This window comes from Anser brachyrhynchus (genome assembly GCF_964034855.1).
Source record: "Anser brachyrhynchus genome assembly, chromosome: 3".
Taxonomy (NCBI): domain Eukaryota; kingdom Metazoa; phylum Chordata; class Aves; order Anseriformes; family Anatidae; genus Anser; species Anser brachyrhynchus.
The window spans coordinates 84,871,838-84,881,838 of NC_137696.1; the positions used below are offsets into that span (position 1 = coordinate 84,871,838).

A 10,001-nucleotide genomic window follows, 5' to 3' on the forward strand; every position below is an offset into this window, starting at 1 on the left:
AAAGAAAAAGAAAAAGAAAAAGAAAAAGAAAAAGAAAAAGAAAAAGAAAAAGAAAAAGAAAAAGAAAAAGAAAAAGAAAAAGAAAAAGAAAAAGAAAAAGAAAAAGAAAAAGAAAAAGAAAAAGAAAAAGAAAAAGAAAAAGAAAAAGAAAAAGAAAAAGAAAAAGAAAAAGAAAAAGAAAAAGAAAAAGAAAAAGAAAAAGAAAAAGAAACAGGAAAAGAAAAGGAATGAGGGCATATGGCTACAGTGAAATACCAGTATGGGTGTAGGTGCTAACTCTGAAGTGTTCATTTCAACACTCAGGCCTGAAGAGGGTGGTAAGTGATTCTGCCCATAAGATTGACTTTCCTAATTCATCTGTTTTACTTCCTCAAAAGATTACAAATTTTCACTGCAGTTAATTTTGTTTTGCTGGGAAGTAGAAGGAAAAGGGGATGAATTAAAGTGTATGTGTGTCGGGGGGGAGCACATAGGCAAGATTGATTTTGGAGACTGTAATGGCAGGTTTATTGATAGTGACTCATGAAGTATGAAGTATAGATTTCTGTGATGTTACAAAGCCAGCTAAAACAGCTACACAATGTCACATACTATCCAAGTACTGGTCAATTAGATTCTTGCTTTATATCTTTTGGATGTTTATGATACATTGCAGACATGATTTAACAGCTGGATCAGCAACCCAGCTTTTCTTTTTTAGTAGCTAACAATATTCTGTACTCTACAAAAACAGGCACAAAGGATTTATGCAATTCTCCTAAAGACAAGACTTTAATATCAAAATTACAAAGAGAGTTGGCAGTGGCATTTGAGTATTTTAAAATGTTTTTAGTTAAATTCAAATCATTTGCTTTGAATGTATCATTTGCATTGCATCTGTATTGAATACAATTATTATTTTACAATAAATAAGAAAACATTTGTACAGTTAATTCCCTGCATACCAGTGAATTGTCTGGAAAGATTAAATTTCAGAAACTAGGCATCTATCAGTACGCCAGCTAATATGAATCATGCCATACCAAGACTATTTAGAAATAAGTTTAAACAAAAGTCAAAAAGTCCTTACACAAGAAGAAAAATATTGTAGGCAGCATATAATCTTCCAAAGCTCTTTCAGTTAAACACCACAACGGTATATTTTTAAGGAATAAGTCTTTCAGCTTGATTTACCTACCATCTCTAGAGTCAATGGAAATATTAAAGTGATATTATCACCAATTGTGATATTAAAGTCAGACTCCTAAAATAAGCTGTTTGCTGTATGCGTAATTTAGTTTTTAGATTTTTTTTATTTATTTTATTTTTTTTTTACTCTCACTGACAGTAGAGCAGGCCAGGTTTGCAAACTTAGCCAAGGTGATCCAAAATTCTCATTCTTTGACTTTGGGTACAAAAGTATCTGTCGTGCTTGTATTTGACACTTCTAGGAGGTGATATGAATGTAGTCATTCACTGTTTTTGTAATTGTGATGTTTGTAGGAAAAATTGTTTTCAACATGAAGAGGTTACAATTATTTGTTTGCTGTTTCACAGTAAATCTGAACAATCAAAGCTAAATATTCTTTGTTCTGTTCCAAAGGATTTGGGATTTTAATTCACCTCCAAATTACAGGAACAATCATGGAAACCTTCTTGATAGATCAGGCTGACTGTCTCCACAAGAACCTGATTAGAATATACTAAAGCCTTGTATATACAGATTTCTTTCTTACAGGAGCATTTCAGGGACATGAAATATCCTAGGTAGCACACAGTATAATTACATTCAAACCATTACTTGACATATAATTTGTAAGAAATTTATCTTTGTTTAGAAGTATATTCCAGAAGTATTTAATTTAGCTGTTTGAACTCCATAGCTCTCCATGTGAAAACAAAAACATAAAAATTGTTCTCTGCTCCAACAGATTTTTGTGAAGGTTCATACCCATATCATTGATTTCCTTGCCCAGTGCAATCTCCCTTTTTAGGATAAAGCTAATAAGAACTACTTTTCATCAGAGATTTCTCACAATTATAAAATTAAGAAATTCTAAGATTTTGGGGAGAGTCATGTGGACATGTTGAATAATTTGGATCAACAGATATTTCATTTTCTTAATCCAAATAAAGCAAAGTAGGTGGAACACACAAGGAGATCCAGAATCTCAAAAATATATATTCCAAATGAGGTTAATTCAGACACTTTTCTAATTTTTAATTTGTCTCAAGGAAACATGGAATAAAATTTAGGAACTCTTGTCTGTGCATCTGATGCTTGTTTCATTAGATTTCACTGTTCCTTGATAGCAGTATCTGCTTCTGCAGGCATGCTTTTTCAATTGTTCCAAACACCAATGAGGAGATTCTGAATAAATTTCATACATTCAGTTCTTTAGTTAATAGATTTGGGGTCCCTTTTGCTTTTCTTTACCATCTTATGAATGAGTATACATGGGAAAAATAAAGGAGATATTGTCTTGCAACTTTTATGCAGAAGCAACACAAGAGCAACACTTGCACAATGTTCCACAGAATAAAATTTGTTCAAACCAGCTGTTGAATTTGTCTCTAGCTGTTAGCTATGACAACATAGACTAATGGAGAGAAAGGGGTGGTGGGGGGGCCGTGTGTGAACGGGGGATAGGGCGATCATCTAGGGAACTTGACTCTAATTTGCTATTTCACTCAAAAATCTCTATGATAATCACCCTTCAATAGAACCTGGAAATTACAGGGGAAAAAAAAAAAAGAGAGAGAGAGAGAGAGAGAAGCTGAAGAATGGTCTGGATCAAATTCTCTTTTCCAACTGTTTTTTATAAATCTTTCCCAGGCCTGGTTCTCAAGTGGTGATATATGATGAGAATATGATGAAGCTGAAGAAATTACCATGCCTTATTCCGTCCTTCCTTCCTTCCTTCCTTCCTTCCTTCCTTCCTTCCTTCCTTCCTTCCTTCCTTCCTTCCTTCCTTCCTTCCTTCCATTATTTTATTTTATTTTATTTTATTTTATTTTATTTTATTTTATTTTATTTTATTTTATTTTATTTTATTTTATTTTATTTTATTTTATTTTATTTTATTTTTATTTTTATTTTATTTTATTTTTGGCATCTGAATAAGTTAAATAAATGTCATGAATTGGACCCACAGCTTGAGTAAATCAGCTTCACTTCACTGGTTTCAGTTCAGCTGAGAATCTGGCCCAGTGATTTTTTAAGTTAAACAACATAATCTGATTTGCATGAAATGTTACATGCAAGAATGGACTGGGAAACATGACTTGGAATCCTTATATTCAGATTTTAATTACTTTTCCGTAATTCTAAAAGGCAGAGATTATAACATTTAGAGAACAATGTTTGATCCCCTTTGGTTAATTTAAATCTCATTTAAAAGTTCCTGTGGGAGGACTTTGGATCAAAATGTCTGACACCACAACTCTGTTTACACCAACTGCAGTAAAATCACTGAAGACACTTAAGATAGGATAAACAAATCCTGTTTAAAAAAAAAATAATCAAAATACTTTTCAACATCAAGCTACACACATGTATTTATTAATTTTCGTCATACAATTCTTATGAGGCAAATAAATACTTATCTCCAGATTACAGATGGGAAAACATGGAGAGGTTAAGTGAATTACCCTCTGCTACAGCAAAGACACTTTCATATGGAGGTTTGGAACTTGGGAGTTTTTGGCTATTAGCTATTGTGCCCTTCTTCTAATTAACTAGAGTTTTGTTGCTGATTTTTTTTCCTCACTTAGCTAAAGAGAAGAAAATATATTTTCCTCCATTCTTTCACTTTCTCAGCATTTCTACATTACTTCTCTGCACATCATTCTTTAGCTGTACCTCTTCTACTGTAAGTTTTCTCTCCCTCACTGGTACATCTTCCCCATCTTCTACAGCAAGCAAAAGATGATTACTCACAATGTGTTTTCAAAAATAGATATTACTTCTTTCTTATTCACACATACACTTAATAACAGAGGAAAGACCTTGTCTGAAGACTGATAGGATGATTAGAGACGTTTTGATCTCCTTTAGTTAGCGGCTTGCCGCTGTCTTGTCGTGACAACTTTTTTTTTTTTTTTTTAAGTTTATATACTGGTCATCTCAGAATGCCATTGTTTATTTTAAAGTATGTGCAAATATAATCTTAACTATAATGTCGTATCTCCAATCTCTTCCTTCTTTTGCACTTTATGTCTGTTTTAGCCTATTTATCTTTCAATGTTCTTTTACTCAGCAATTTTTATGTCCAGGTGATGTTTTTTCAAATGTTGGATGACAGCCAGGAGAGTCCTTTATAATAAAGGAGATGAGTGCATTTTACTGGACTTACCCATTCTGTCAATAACATCCTCCCAAACAGTTGTAGATATATAGCCTTATAATTAGGCAAATATTGCCATCATGCTCAGGCATGTCTTGAGAAAAAAAAAATCATTTAGAAGCTAGGCTTCTATAAAACATTGTCTGAAGAGGTAAAGCATAAAGGCACTTTGGAAGCAGTCCCAAGAGGCAAGCCAAAGCTCAGAAGATCTGATGAAATAACAGTGGACAAAAAGTAGAAAACAAAACCTCTGGAAATATTTTTAATACCTATAAGAATGTTTTAAGAATATAACAATTTTTTTGTGAGCAATTTCATTCTTACTGAAGGGTACTACAGCTGATATTTTCCCACAAAGGATTCTCTCCCCTCCCCCAATAAAACAAAACAAAACAAAACAAAACAAAACAAAACAAAACAAAACAAAATAAAATAAAATACTGAGCAGATAAGCTAGCATGGCTGGTGCCCAGGAACCCCTTGTGTGATCCTTTGACTTCATGAGTGTCCTGGTGTTCAACCAGGAAGATAATTACATGGGGCAGCCAAGAACTATATTACCCAACAGATTTGGAGATTACACAGAAACCTCAGGTGGTCAGCTAAACAGAAAATGCTGTGTGGTAGAGTTCTGCCAGCAATCAGCAGGAAAAAGCTGCATAGGGGATTTCTATTAATAACACACTTTTAACATGATTCAACAACAAAAAGGGAACAATCTGTATCTGTGTGAGTATCTGTGTACTCTATATCCAGTGCCATGATGGAGACAATGAAGAAATTCTTTGGGTAGTATTCATTTTCAGACTAAGACATCTAAATGTATGCATCTACATTAAGATCTTTGCATCAACTGTAGACCATGAGATCCTACTACACGTAATGGAAATCTTGTCAACACACTTAGTGAAGCTGAATTATTTAGACAGCTTTAGATTAGATTCCTAGGTGTTGCAGAAACACAGGTGTCTGGAAGTACTTTAGTAGCACTGGAAAAACTAGCATCTAACTGGTCAAGGAGGAAGACAATCCACAGGTCTTGTGTCACATCTGCTAGCCTGTGCAAATTGTATACATTATTCTTTTATAGCTGAGACATTTACATGCACCAGCAGATCTAACACAGGATCCATAACAAGTGCTCTCCTGCAGTAGCAGCTGGAGGCCAGGTAGGAGCAAGAGAATGTCTTCTCAAATGGTTCTGAATGCTTTTGGGCAGGCAAGTATCCCATGCCCTTCCAGTCAGCTTTCATTGCACTTGCCTGTTTTGCTAAACAGTGTCATTGTCACCACCAATGGCAGGAGCGAAGGGAAGGGGTAGCAATGTCTATGCACATCTTTATTCTGAGGAACTGATCTATGATTATATTATTTGTTTTCACCGCAATGTCTTCCTAGGCTATGCATTCAATTTTAGAGTTATGCAGTCCTTTCCAGTCCATTAAAAATATATCAGAAAACCATTCTCCTCCAGGTCTACCATCCAGTCTTTCTTCTAACTTTGTCATTAATATATTTTTACACATTGTTTTAAAGCCTTTTGTCAGGCTTTCTGCAAATAGGAATAATTAGATTATATTTAAGACTTGTATAGAGCTTTACAAACATCAGCTAAGTAATCTTCCTGACACCTCTGTTCAGATATAATTCAGTGGTAATTAAAAAGTCTACAGCTTAGGTACAAGAGTATTTGTTATTCTAAACACAAGCAACATCTTCTAGTTAGTGCAAGTAAATATTAATTTTCAATTATATGTTTTATTTCATTATTCCTACTTAAAAAGGTGAAGATAGACAAGTTTTTAAAACACAGAGATATAAAACTAGTTTCTACGTTAGTGGGAACACATCATTCAAAATTTATTCAGGGTGAGGGAGGGAAATTTGTTTTGTTGTTATTGTTTTTGTGTGTGTGTGCATTCACAAATTACCAGTCATTAATTTATTGGAAGCTCAGCATGTCTGAAAAATAATTTATATCTCATTAGAGGCACTGAAAATTTGAAGAATTCAAATTTGAAGACAGTTGTTCGTGTGTTTCTTTTAGTATTTTTTCCCGTAGTACAAATCTAGCCAACTGGGATGAAAACAAACAAACAAACAAACAAACAACAACAACAACAAAAACTAGCTCCAAAGAAGCACATTGTCAAAAATGTGAGATCTAAAAACCACATTTTCCTTTAGGATCACATAAGATAAGTCTAGTGTTAATATTGGAATTTATTTCACTTTTTCTGGTATTCAAATATATATAAAAAAAAAAAGATAAGTGAAAATTAGGCAATAAGTACTGAGCAAAGGTAGAAAAAAATACAGTACAATTATCTATTTGGGCTTGACTGGAGAACATTTTTACCCCTTTACTCAGCAAAGGATATCAAAAGCACATAAGTGAAAGAAAAAAAAACTTTAAGAATGAAAACAATTTTTCTACCTAAAATTAGCAGCCAGAGAGTTAGAACTTGGCTTAATATTAGCGAATTGTTTATTGGTTGTAATGCTAGTAGCATTCCCAAAGCATCAACTGTAATCAGAGATATGTTAGCAAAGGTAATTCATTCAATTCACTCTTTTCTTCTCTTTCTCATTAAAAAAGAAAAAAAAGAAGAAAAAAAAAGAAGAAAAAAAAGAAGAAAAAAAAAAAGAAAGCTTTCTCTGTCACAGTTCTTAAGTCTTACCGATAAACCTGAAACTGGAAAAAAAAAAAAAAAAAAAAAGAACATAGATTTTTATACTGGTTAGTTCTCATTAAAAACACACAAAGAAACCACAACAATTATTTCAAGCTCCAGAAGTGCTTACAATTATTATTCTATTATAATTTCACCAGAGAATTATTTGGCAGAGATATGTAAAATGCAAATTCATAACACCAAAATGAGTGGGCAGCATTGTGGGAATGAGTATTCCCCTGTTCTGTCCTCTTTTTCTCTCCTTATCTCACTCCTAACTTCTTATATGGTCCAGAATTCTTAAGCTCAAAATTAAACTGAACTACAAGAGCAAGTATGCCAACAGAACACATTATCTGAAATCATCTTGCCAATATTCAAGAAGGGAATAGAAAGCTAACAGCAGGGAACAGGATTAAGACCAATGGTACAAAAAATGAAAGAAGTGCATATACAAGCATCAAGCAGCTTTTAACTTCTCAAGTGAACTATGAAGGCATGCTTGCAGATGTAAGACTTACATTGATGATCATCTAAAGTCCAAAGTGTGTAGTTGTGTCATGACTTGCAGTGAAATATGATTAGAGTCCTTTTCTCCACAGGCTTCCCTATTCTTCACTGTTTCCCAGGCTGGAAAGCAGAAGCTGCATCTAGAACTTGTCTTACTGACAGTCTGTAGTGAAAAAGCTGGCAAAACCAAGAACAGAATGATTACACATTGGCTGATGGCTGATGCATGGGTGAGCCAACACTGGGAAGGACAAAAAAACTAAGAGCAGCCTGTGGGGAAATGTAATTTTACAGCTATGTAAAGAGACAAAATAGACATCAAGGACTCAACTATCTAAACATAGGTTTCTAAAGCCATTTGAGACACAGGGTAGAGCATACCTCAGCTGAGGACTGGCAGATATAACATACAGTTACAAGTGCCCAATGTTCTACTGGAGCTGCACTTGGGAGCAGGTACATCTCCTATATTACTAATCATCTGTAGTTATGCATCGGAATTAAACTCCAAATCAGGGGTATTTGCATTAGCTACCTATTTTAAAGGTTTCATTATGCTTATATGGGGGACCTAGGTTTGCTTGTTCCTCATCTGATCAATAGAAGTTCAGAGTGATTCAGAATAGTTCCAGTAGACATTCACAAAATTGCCATGACAGTGGTCTGCTGTCTTGTCCTGCTTGGCCAGGCAGGAGATAGGTTTGAATCTCTCGGTTGGAGGGCAAGACAACATAAGTCTTTCAGGATTTTAACAAGGATAAACTTTTACTGATAATTTGCTGAGGAATTATTAGACGCTTAGCAAAAGCACATACATTCAAAATAATAAAATAAAATAAAATAAAATAAAATAAAATAAAATAAAATAAAATAAAATAAAATAAAATAACATAAAATAACATAAAATAACATAAAATAACATAAAATAAAATAAAAAATAAAGGGAGAGAGAAATGGAGATAAAGATAGATATATCACCACCTGTGAATCATGTGTTGTTTTGTCCTCCTCAGGTTCTTGAGTGGTGGGTGCATACCCAGACGCTCTAGTGTCAGGGTTTTTAAAGGTTAGTCCCTGACTCTTTGGAAAGGTTCAGCAGTCCTATGCAACCCTTTTCCCTGGCATGTGTGTTTCATATCAGGGAATTTTTGATAAATGAGTCTGGGGTAGTTCCAGTGTCAATGATATTTTTTTGCCTCTACCCATTACCCACTTATTTTGGGCACAGGCACAGTCAGCAGGCATACTTTTGCTGACACGGTGAAATGGGGAAGAAGGTTGAGAGAGACACTGCCCTGCTTTCACAAGGCACGCTCCATCGACTTTGTTCCTTTTCAAGGCAGATGGTTAAGACATAATGAAAACTTCATTGTGGATGCTCGGAGCTGTACTCCACAACTGTGTTCCCTTACTGACTACATAGATAGCCTGGATGATCTCACTCACTATGAAGACATACAAGCAAGACACTCACTTTTAAGTGTTTTTGCTTTCTCCCCTAAATAACAGGTGAGGCTTTTTTTAATTCAGGAAAATGGCAGTCACATTAGTGACTGCTTATATTATATATATATTATATTATTATGTATTATATATATAATATATAATAATATAATATTATATATAATATATATATATTATATATATCTATATTATTATATAGATATTTGGATGCTTTCAGGTTGATTGTTTTAAAGTTTCACGGCATTAAAAAAAAAAAAAAGTGAGATGTTCTCTTTCCACCATTCCCATATTAATAAGAACTTCTGAGCCTTTTCTTAGGGAAAGGGAGGCAAGATGAGGAAGCTATGGATCAGTTTTTATATACTGATGACTGATTTGCTTGAAACATGGGTTTTGACACCATCCTACTTGGCTGACCACGATGATCAAGCTTTGTTCCAAAAAGAAAGCTTTGTGACCTTCAAGAAAACATATTGCAATACTGGAGTTCACCAAAATCTAGTTCAATAGGTAGGGTGAAGCAGGTAGAGGGACAGTTCAGACTTTACCTGACTTCAATATATATATGTAATGCCTTCAAGGATAAAGGTACAGTTGTCTGTTATTTTTCAGATCCATTTCTGCATTCTACATCCAAGAAAGGTTTATCAGATGGAAGGAGGAATAATTCACAGCCTTTTAGCTGATCTTACAGGGGATTGCTTTCTTCCATTTGAATGTCTAGTGATTGGTGAACAAGCCTTCGCAGCTCGGCAGAGAATCCTCGAGTGGATTCTGCTGCTATTATGCTGGTATTAAGACTGGGGCATTACAGCATGATATATTGGGATTTTTCTCTGAGATCTGCCTTTCCTTCTGAGGGAAAGATGATTTTTTTTCTGAGTTGGAATAAGTCTTTTAACTTAGAATAGAATCTGTCCAAAGGAATCTCTCCATATTTTTTTCAGCTTTGAAATTACGCATATTAAGTAGAGTTGTAGCAATTTTCAGTGACTGCAGATTTGGCATTATGAATTTCTCTTTCAGA

The 10,001-nt window shown here is 34.2% G+C and overlaps 1 long non-coding RNA gene across 2 annotated transcripts in view; it reads right to left on the reverse strand.

Moving 5' to 3' along the window:
• Nucleotides 1–9,647, reverse strand: part of LOC308193165 — a 26,288-nt gene extending 16,641 nt beyond the window's left edge. Inside the window, exons 1-2 of one of the 2 annotated variants that reach the window (XR_013949435.1) lie at nt 8,492–9,647; nt 7,522–7,687 (exon numbers count right to left, since the gene is read on the reverse strand). This is a non-coding gene — a long non-coding RNA (uncharacterized lncRNA). Of the gene's footprint in view, nt 1–7,521 lie in introns of both variants that reach the window. The other variant, XR_013949436.1, reaches the window with a different exon arrangement.
• Nucleotides 9,648–10,001: the final 354 nt, after the last annotated feature.